The sequence below is a fragment of the Zingiber officinale genome, chromosome 9A (assembly GCF_018446385.1).
Source record: "Zingiber officinale cultivar Zhangliang chromosome 9A, Zo_v1.1, whole genome shotgun sequence".
In the NCBI taxonomy this organism is placed as follows: Eukaryota; Viridiplantae; Streptophyta; class Magnoliopsida; order Zingiberales; family Zingiberaceae; genus Zingiber; species Zingiber officinale.
In genome coordinates this window covers 136,086,495-136,097,892 of record NC_056002.1, presented here as the reverse complement: position 1 = coordinate 136,097,892, position 11,398 = coordinate 136,086,495, and positions in this window count along the sequence as shown.

Below are 11,398 nucleotides of genomic sequence, written 5' to 3'. Positions count from 1 at the left end.
CATATCCAATTTCATTCTCATTAAAATGTTTTCTTTTCATTACATGTTTCCCATAAAATTTTAATTCTATATTCATATCATTTACAATATCTTTAGTAGAAATTACAACATATATGAATTTATTTTTCTATAATCCTTAAAAATACTAGCATTTTCGAATGGATAAGGAACTGCTATTTCCTATTCTTATTGAGAAAGAATAATAAAGAGTGAGAAAGAGAACTTACTGATGAAGGAAAATAATGGCGTCTTGTAAGAGTATCATTGATGGAGGAGGAAAAATATATGGAATTACTGACTAAGGAGGAAAAGAGCATAGAGCACTGACAAGAGAGAATGATACAAGATCACTGACGATATGAGGGAGCATATTTTTGTGAGATGAATACGGAAAGAAAAAAATTGATTAGGTTTTTAAAAAATAAGGTATATAATTTAAAAAACTATAACAAATAAATTAACATAATTTTAAATTAAAAATGGATATTTTCTTTTAAAAATTAAATAAAATAATATTAAAAAAAAACATGATCCCCAATTTTATTGAGGCCCTAGGCATAAACCTTAATAACCTATGCCTTAAGCTGTCTCTAAGGAGCATGCAGACCGAACTAAGATAATTGCTTTCTAAATAGAACTCTAAACCCTGAACCACTTTTCCTTCGCTCGTATGGCCATCATCGGCTCGTATTGCTTCTCCTAAACCCTATTAGTGGCCTGGTATGGTCTTCTCCTACTTTGGCTAAATCTTACCAAATGCATCTCCAACCGAAATTGTGCAAACCTATAAATTTAGTTCATTTGCATTCAAGAATAACATGTTTACTCTTTGCTGTTTGACATTCATTTAAGACTAAAAAACAATCCTAAATTAATGAACAGTTTGATGACATTTCTCCAATTTAGGACGTCCCTGATGAACCGTTCATTAAAGACTAATTTGATGTCATTTCCCTAAATTAATGAACTGTTCCTAATTGGGAAACACCACATAAGTGTTTCTTAATCCAATAATGTCTTGAGCTTTTACCTTTTTATTTATGTCACCAAGGACGTCCCTAGAGCTATGAGGATCCATCAGCTGTCATTTGACTTTACATAGTCAACAGTAATAACTCTAATTATGAGTAATTATTTAATGATATTATGTTTATGATATATACATCTAGACTTACTATTATACAAATGACTCTAAGCTTGCCCAATAACCGATTGACTATCATAATTTATACAAATTATAGACACATACTTTGGTCATATAGGAATATCTTATAAGAATTGACGTAATCATTCACCCTCTTCACTACATTTGTCAAGGACTACAAACTCAGATTCCATCATAGATCTGGTTATTATAGTATGCTTATAAGATTTTCACGAAATAACTATACCTCTCAATGTGAACACAAATTCACTAGTAGACTTTGAATCTCTCACATTAAATATCTAATTTGTATAGTATCATTCAATCACAGTAAGATATCTTATATAGTAAAACTCATAATCACATGTATATCACAAGTACTTGAGTATTATTGTTATTCCTTTTCAGTATTTAACACGAGATTACTCATGTATCTACTTAGTTTGTTCATTGCTATGTTAAGTCTGGTTGTGTGCAACTCATGAAGTATATTAATCTTTCAATAATTCTGGATACTCTACTTGAGAGTTATTCTCATCTCTATTTTATGATATATGCTAACTCGTATCTACCAAGTTCTTGCCAATGAAAAATCATCTTTGTTGAATTTCTTAAGAATCCTGTCTACATAATGAGACTAGCTTAGAAAAAGTTCTTCTGATATTTTAAGAATTTTGATTCCAAAAAATACATTACTAGATCTATGTTTTTTATTTTGAATTTGAGTTTAACATATCTTTAGTAGATTTAATTATCTTATTATTATTCATAAATACATAAGACGATATAATTTTTTTTGTGCCTTTAACATATACACATTTATCACATTCATTAATTTTTGAATCCACTTTCCTTCATGCTACTATTGCTTTGGAGATTGTTTCATGTTGTATAATGACTTAATAAATTGACAAACCTTATTTTCCTTTATTGGAGTAGAAAATCCTTTAGGTTGTTTTATATAGATTTTATCTTCTAAATCCCCATTTAGAAAATCTATTTTTACATCAATTTGATATATTTTCAGATTTCACAAAGTGGTAATAACCAATAACACTTTGATGAAGATTATTCATGTAACTAGAGAATAAGTATCTAAGTAATCAAGAAATTCTCATTATTGGTAACCTTTAATTATCAATCTTACCTTGTACTTATCAAAAATTTTTATTTCATTTTCTTCTTGAAGATTCACTTGCAACATAGTAATTTACTTCCAAGAGGAAGATCCATAAGTTTCCTAGTATAATTTTGTAAAATTAAATTAATCTCAAGTGTAATTATCTCTTTCCATTAAGGTCCTTAGAGGAACTTCTAGCTTTTGAACATCTCTATGTTCACTTTACGCCATGAAAGTAAGGAAATCTATACCAAAGGATTTTCCTACATAAGCTCATTTACTTCATCTGAGCTCAACCTCATATGATTCATCTTGTTCTTCTTCTTATTTTTTATATGTCCATTTTAAGGAAAATGCTCAAAACGTTCAAATAGAAACACACATTCAAAGAACAAAACATTTTTTTGATTCTATTATTGTTTTCTTATGTATTTTGAGTATTTGAGACTCATACACAAGGAATCGAAAAATATTACTATTATGTGCATATCTTATAAATATACAGTCAACAACCTTTGATCCTAATTTTATCCTTTTTGAATTAGAAACTATAACCTTAGCAAGATAGTCCTACACTTGCATGTATTTATAAGATGATTTTCTTCTGTTCTACAACGCATATGAGCTCGTATCTATGGTTTTTGAGACACATTATTTGTAAGGTAATTGACTGTTAATATAGTTTCCTCCATATATTTTGTGGCAATCATAACTTAATATAAGAGTATATGATTCTTTCTCTTAGGAATACCATTTTACTTAGGAGTATATGGGGTTGTTGTCTCATGTCTAATTCCATATTCATCACAAAACTCAATAAATGATAATACATATTCACCTCTTCGATCACTTAGTATCACTTTAATCTTCTTATTAACTTGGTTTTTAATCTCATTTTTATAGAGAATAGATTTTCTCTATAGTTTCATCTTTATTTTTAAGAAGATAAACATAGAAAAACTTTATGTTAGCATCAATAAAAGTGATGGAGTACTTATTTTAACCATGTGTTGGTATCTTTTTTAGATTGGTTGTCGAGTTTCCTATGAGTAGCTTTTTCCCTATAAGTTGTGGAGCAGTTTTTTGTTGGAGCACACATGTTTGGTGGCATTGATATCAATCCATCACTGTGTTGAGTTTGAGCCCACCAAGTTACTTTAGAGACTATAGTATAGAGGTCCATGTTTGGATCTTTGTTCTTGTCTACCATATTGGCTTCTTGATTCTTCATTGGCTTCTTGCATTCCAAGATTTGTGACCGAATTGATCACAATCATAGCATTTACTAAGGAATTTCTTCTTATTGACACCTCCTTTAAGTTTCACTTTAGCCCCTTTTTTGGATGAACTAGGGTTCTTCAATTTTGTGTTTTGACTATGCTCATATACATTGACTTTCACAATAGCCTAAGAGAACATCTCTCGTTTGAACTCTTATTGTCTTCTTCAATAAGAAATCTAACAATGAGTTCTTCAACGTTCATCTCCTTTCACTTGTGCTTCAAGTAGTTTTTGAAGTCTTTCCAAGTGAGTGGTATCTTTACAATGATAGTTGTTACCTAAAAGGTTTACTTAGCACCATGACCGGCAGTGAATCTTGTGTGGGAGCACTTGAACTTGGTTGATCACTATTTTAGAGTTAACCATGTAGTCCAAGAATTTACCAATAAAATTTTTTGGCCCTTGCATTCTCTGACTTATACTTTTGGTTCAAAAAATCCCATAGTTCCTTAGCCATTCTTTTTTTGTGTTGCGCACATTGTACAACAAATAGATAAGACAATTAAGGATGTAGTTCCAACATAACAACTTTGAATGATTCCATGCTTCCATAACATTGAAGATCAATGTCATCCTCATCTGACTTAGGAGGTTCTTCCATAAAAAATTAGGTAAGGTTCAATGTGGTTAGATAGAAGAGCATCTTCAACTATTATTATTAAAGTTCAACCCAGTGAACTTCTCTAGTTTCTCCCTGAATTGACTAAAATAATCACAACTAGGGCAGAGGGGGCAAATGTCTGTTGTGTAGTTTTGTCAACACCATTTGTTGTCATCTCAATAGAGCAAATAAGTTTTAAGATTGTTGGTTGTCTATCACATAATGAATGAAAAATTAATGAATTTAAGAAATAACTGACTTAAAAAAAAATTTAAACTTATTAGATTGAGTCACCGAGAGGCTGAGTTAGTCGGGATACTAAGTAGGTCGAGTAGGCCAAGTTTCCAAGCTACTGAGCAATTGAGTTACCGAGTTGTCGAGCTACTGAGTAAGCCAAGTTGCCAATTAGGTCGAGCAGCCAAGTTGTTGAGTAGTTCAAGTAGTTGAAATGTTGAGTTGTCGAGGTCCGTGTTAGATACAATTTACTTAAAATAGATTCATCCCCTTTCCAGTGGTGCCTAGAGGTTTCAAATGATGCTTGTTTCCTAGGAGGATTTAACGGTTTGATCACATTTGCAACTAAGAATTGATTGTATGTGACAAACTAAATAGTACCCAAATGCTATCACGGGTAAGAATAGAAAAAGAAGATTAGCAGAGAAGGAACGTACATAGAGGAGTTGTTTGTTAATGGATGTATCAATTATTTGATATCTACTACTTGAGGAAGGAGCCTCCTTTTATAGGCTTGGAACCTTGGCCACCATTAACTTTGTCGATTAATAGTCATCACCCGACCATTATTTTCTTCTATGCTCGAAATGACAGTTGAAGATTAATGGTTGTCCACTTTGATTAAGCTATTAATAAATCCTAGATTTGTACCCCCTAAAAGCACACACACAAGAGAGAGCCTCTCATCTATATAGATTCACAACAACTATAGTTGTGATTTAATATAAACTAGTCATGTTGCCCCAAGACTCCCAATATGAGACTAAACTCCCAGTCACATTGGAACTACTTTAATCCATTTTCTCATTCACTTTTCCGACATATATCGCCACTTCTTAATTGATGGATTAGCCTAGAAAAAAAAATATAACTTATCACAAGCATAATAATTATATATACTATTAATACTTACATGCGATAAATTCTTCAAAACTCCTTCCTTAGCCTCAAACCTCAATGCTTTGTTTAATTTGAGGTGTGGATTGAAGGAGGGAAGGGAATCTGAGCTAGAAACAAAATCTCTAGGGGAAAAAAAAGAAAAAGAAAGGAAAGAAGAGAGAAAGAAAGGAAAAAAAATAAATTTGAACCTCGCGACTACAAGTAAGGCCTTGAGGCCTTGCTACCGTGAGTGAGGCCTCATGGCATCATGGTGGCCTGCAAGGTAGCCTAAGGTTGCGTGTCAACCCGCAGCCTCATGGCCGCGAGCAAGGCCTCCCCCAACGTGATAGAGATTCAAGCTGAGAGTTTTGAATTTGACCATGAAGGGAAGGGAAGGAAATTTTATTTCGTCTAATTCGAGTAGACAAAAAATGTGTAAAAAATAATCCACAAATTAATTTATTAATCTGTTCATCTATTATTTTATAATAGGTAAACGAGAGGAAAGAATATATTGTTGGGACCGATTATGTAGCTAGAGGGGGGAGGGGGGTGAATAGCTCGGTGCGCTCGTCGTGCTCTTCGTTGCTTGTTTCTTCAAAGATATGCAGCGGAAAATACAAAGAAAACAAACACAACGCTAAGAGTAAGGATTTACTTGGTATCCACCTCAAGAAGAGGTGACTAGTGATCCACATACTCACGCACCCTCCACTAATAAAACACTCCTTTTCGGTAACTACTGAATGTTGGTTGCTACTCGGAAAGCCTAGAGGTTCCACTGTACAAAAATTTTGTACAAAGATCTGAACCTTTTCCTAGCTACCATGTGTTCTTTTAAATTAAATTTTGGATCGCCTGCGGAACTTAACACGTTTGATCCAAAACTTAATCTATTCGTTCTTTTAGGTTTTGACTTGGGTCTCCTGCGGAACTTAACACGTTCGACCCAAATCACCTTAAGTTATTAATTCCATTAAATATTAATTTCCATAATTGGTTCCCAGTACTGACGTGGCGAGGCACACGGCCTTCTTGGATATGGGAGCAACCACCACCGACTAGACAAAATCTTTTATGGAAAGTTAATATTTAATTTCCTAAAATAACTTTAGGTTAACCGAAAAGAACAATCAAATCACAAGGAAAAGAAAAACAAAAGAACACAACATCGAAAAACATATTCGAAATTCTAGAATCGTAAGCCTCTTGTATTTGGTATTATTTCCATAAATAACTAGCATGATGCGGAAAGAAAAATTACTAGTTATACCTTGTAGAAAAACCTCTTGATCTTCTACCGTATTCCTCTTCTAACCTCGGACGTTTGTGTGGGCAACGATCTTCCGAGATGAGAAACCACCAAGCACCTTCTTCTCCTCCTAGCTAGGTTCGGCCAAAACAAGAAAGCTCCACCAAGGAAGAAGAAAAACACCAACCAAGCTCTAAGAGATGCAAGCTTCCTCTCCTTCTTCTTCTTCTTCTCCAAGTAGTATCCGGCCTCCACAAGACCTCCAAGCAATAGAGAGTTTCGGCCACCACAAAGAGGAAGAAGAGAAGAGATGATGGCCGGCCACAACACCAAGGAAAAGAGGGAGAGAAAACAATAGAGGTTGTGTCTCATGAAAGCACCCTCACCCCTTCTTTTATATTCCTTGGCCTAGGCAAATTAGGAAATTTAATTACAATAAAATTTCCTCAATTTCCTTGACATGATTTAATTTAGAAAAATAAAACAAATTTTCCAAATTAAAGTTCAATGGCCGGCCAGAGAGCAAATTAGACAAGTTTTAATCAACAATTAAAACTTCCTAATTTGTTTCCGGAAATTTTAAAAATAAAATTTCTCTTTAAAAATCTCTTCATGGTTGATAAAAGGAAATTTCTATAATTTTAATTTTATCAACATGTGGATAATTTTTAAAGAGAAAATAAAATAACTCTCCAATCTACAAATAAGGAAAGAGATTTAATCTCTTTCTTTAATCTTTTGTAGATCTTTTACAAGAGAGATATTTTAATTTTAATTCTCTTTAATAAATTATTTCTTCCACATAATAAAAACTAAAATTAAAATCCCTTTTAAATTTAATTTGGTCGGCCCCCACTAGCTTGGGTTCAAGCTAGGGCCGGCCTAGGTATAAAATTGGGTGGCCGGCCCTAGCTTGTTCCCAAGCTAGCTTGGCCGGCCCCTATTGTGTGGGTATAGAAGGTGGGTATAGGTGGGTATAGAACTCTATAAATAAGAGGCTACGATAGGGACCGAGAGGAGGAATTGGTTTTGGTCTCCCGATAAAATTAAGCATCTCGTGTTCGCCCCGAACACACAACTTAATTTTATCAATAATAATTCATTCCACTAGAGAATTATTATTGAACTACCGCACCAATCCCAAATTACATTTTTGGGCTCCTTCTTATTATGAGTGTGTTAGTCTCCCTGTGTTTAAGATATCGAATGTCCACTAATTAAGTGAGTTACTTGACAACTCATTTAATTAATTTCTTAGTCCAAGAGTAGTACCACTCAACCTTATTATCATGTCGGACTAAGTCCACTGCAAGGTTTAACATGACAATCCTATGAGCTCCTCTTGAGGACATTATCAACCTAGTATCACTAGGACACGGTTTCCTTCTATAATCAACAACACACACTATAAGTGATATCATTTCCCAACTTATCGGGCTTATTGATTCATCGAACTAAATCTCACCCATTGATAAATTAAAGAAATAAATATCAAATATATGTGCTTGTTATTATATTAGGATTAAGAGCACACACTTCCATAATAACTGAGGTCTTTGTTCCTTTATAAAGTCAGTATAAAAAGAACGACCTCAAATGGTCCTACTCAATACACTCTAAGTGTACTAGTGTAATTATATAGTTAAGATAAACTAACACCTAATTACACTACGACCTTCCAATGGTTTGTTCCTTTCCATCTTAGTCGTGAGCTACTGTTTATAATTTATAAGGAACCGATAACATGATCTTCTGTGTGTGACACCACACACCATGTTATCTACAATATAAATTAATTGAGCAACTACATTTATCATAAATGTAGACATTTGACCAATGTGATTCTTATTTCTAGATAAATGTTTATACCAAAAGCTAGGCTTTTAGTATACACTCTAACACTGAAGGCGGAGAAGCCCTACAAGTTCACACTACAAGGAGAAAGAAAAGGGTACAAAATATAAGCAAGAGCTTACAAGTTTGCACAAGGAAACCCTAACCCTAACTTTCTTCTTCAGCTGTAGATCCGCCTCTTGACTTGGAAAAACCTCCAAGAACCTTCAAGAACTGGCGATCTGAACTTTGTGGAGAAGCTGTGGAGTTGCTGTGAAGATCTGGAGTGAACAGTGTGAGCTCTACCGAAGGAATCGAACGCCTGTAGCTAAATATGATGCCAACAGTCGGATCCCGATCGATTGGATTGCTCCCAATCGATCGGGGAGGCTTTGGATCGATCGGCTGATCGATCTAGAGCGCCTCTGTTCTCTCTGGAATTGTCTGGATCGATCGGCTGATCGATCTAGGGCTTATCGCGCACAAACAACAGCTCCCAATCGATCCACTGATCGATTGGGACCTCTGGATCGATCGCTCGATCGATCCAGAGAGGTTCTGTTCGCGCGACACTTCTCCCCAATCGATCCACTGATCGATTGGGAGGATGCTTGTCGTGGGGACTCGCCCAATCGATCAGCTGATCGATTGGGCATGAGCCAATTGATCGACTGATCGATCCAGCTCATGATTTTTGCCCAAAACCAAGTCCAAACTCCCCTAAACCAACATCCGGTCAACCATGACCTGTTGGTACATCATGCCTAGCATCCGGCCACCCTTGACCTGCTAGGACTCCCTCACCAAGTGTCCAGTCAATCCTTTTGACCCACTTGGACTTATCTTCACCAGGTGTCCGATCAACCTTGATCCACCTGAATTTCCTGTGCCAAGTATCCGACCAATCCCTTTGACCTACTTGGACTTCCCAACACTAGATGTCTGATCAAACTTGATCCATCTGGATTTCCTGTGCCTGACTTCACTCACCAGGACTTTCAACTGCCTAGCTTCACTCACTAGGTACTTCCCATCTGCCTGGCTTCACTCACTAGGACTTTCAACTGCCTAGCTTCACTCACTAGGTCTTTCACCTGGCTTCACTCAGCAGGATTTTCCTTCTGCCTGGCTTCACTCACCAGGACTTTCACCTAGCTTCACTCACTAGGATTTTCCTTCTGCCGGGCTTCACTCACCAGGACTTTCACCTAGCTTCACTCACTAGGATTTTCCTTCTACCTGGCTTCACTGACCAGGACTTTCACCTAGCTTCACTCACTAGGATTTTCCAGTCAAGTATCCAGTTAATCCTTGACCTACTTAACTCTCCTTCACCATTTACCCACATGAACAATTGCCCCTGCAATCTTCATATATTGTCTATATGTATTGTCTCCATGTATTGTCAAACATTGAAACTCAAACATCAAGACTCGAACTTGACTCAATTCAAGCTCAGTCAACTTGGTCAACCTTGACCTGGGAAATATTGCACCAACATATATAACTATGTCCATCCATTATAATAGGTAAATGGAGTACATGCTTTAATTTTGAATTTAGTTGCATTCTTAAACAAAATTGTACTATTGAAGTTACTTTCAACGCTTTAATTATATTCTTCGAATTGTCCTTTGTCAATAGTCTTCTCACTACAAATAACAACTATTTCTTTGTATGGATTAATGTGAAAGTGCTATACTTGATTACCATTAACTTGTCTAACATAACTTGTACAAAGATGTTATCCATGTCATTGGTCCACTTAATTACATCCTTTTTAACTTGTTGTTCAGCCAAGGAACTCATTTCTACTAAATACCTATATCAAGTACACACATGAACATGAAAATAAAATTAAATTAAACTTATAACATTCAATTATATAATATTGGACTAACAAGCATAATCAATGTATATAGAAAATAATATATAGTTGAAGAACATCTAGCATTAAGATTTATCAACAGCCAAGCGACAGTTATAAACCCTTGAATATAGATAAGCAAAATAGCCGAGCGACGGCTATAAACTCAAGCGTAATCTAAGAGTAAACTGTAAACAACCGAGTAGAGACTATAAACCCTTGTTCGTCAGGAGGCAACAGTAAAAAATCAACCATAAACCTAGCGGTCGTCATCGAGACTTTCAAAAAAAAATGCAAGTGTTGAAGACTTCCAACCCAACCGGGCTAATCATAACTAAGCGGAGAGGGATCTTCATAGGAAAACGCTAAGTGTGGGAGATGCTCGACCCGAGCGGGAAATTTATAAGCTAGTGTTGCTCTCGCGTATGAAGATAAATTACCATGGGATCTAGACCGGGCGCGTTAAAGACTCTCGACCCGAGCGGGTGACTTAAAGCAAGCGTTTCTCTTGCGCATGAAGATAAATTGCCACAGGATCTAGATGGGCGCGTCAAAGATTCTCGACCTGAGTGGGCGAGTTATAAGTGAGTGTTGCTCTTGTGCATGAAGATAAATTCATGGGATCCAGACCGGGCGCGTCAAAGACTCTTGACTCAAGCGGGCGAGTTATAAGTGAGCGTTACTCTCGCGCATGAAGATAAATTATCACGTGATCCAGACTAGGCTTGTCAGAGGACTCTCGGACCGACCAGGTGAATAATACACAAATAGGTCATTCGACCAAGGTTGGAAGGATTTGCAGGGTCCTATAGCTAATAACCTTATATCTCCGAATGGAGGTGTAGGGATTAATACTTAGAAAATGTTTACAGACTACACTGACAAAGGGTTACAAGATTATAGAATGACAAATCAGATAGCTATAAAGTGCTGAACAGGCGTGCATTCATTGTCACTTAGAAAGTTTTTACAAAGTGTCACAGGAAAGTACAGAAAACTAAGTATAAATTTAAAAAGGAAGCTAATTAAGGTAGTCAAGAATGTCATTGGGGAGCAACTCTATGATCTTCTCTCTATTTATAATCTAGCCAGTCAGATTGAGAGAGAGATGATCTCCGTCCTTCAGTTCTTGGAGGGTCTCATCAATGCCATAGTTAAAGAGGCGAAGAGCCCAGTCAGTAAACTTG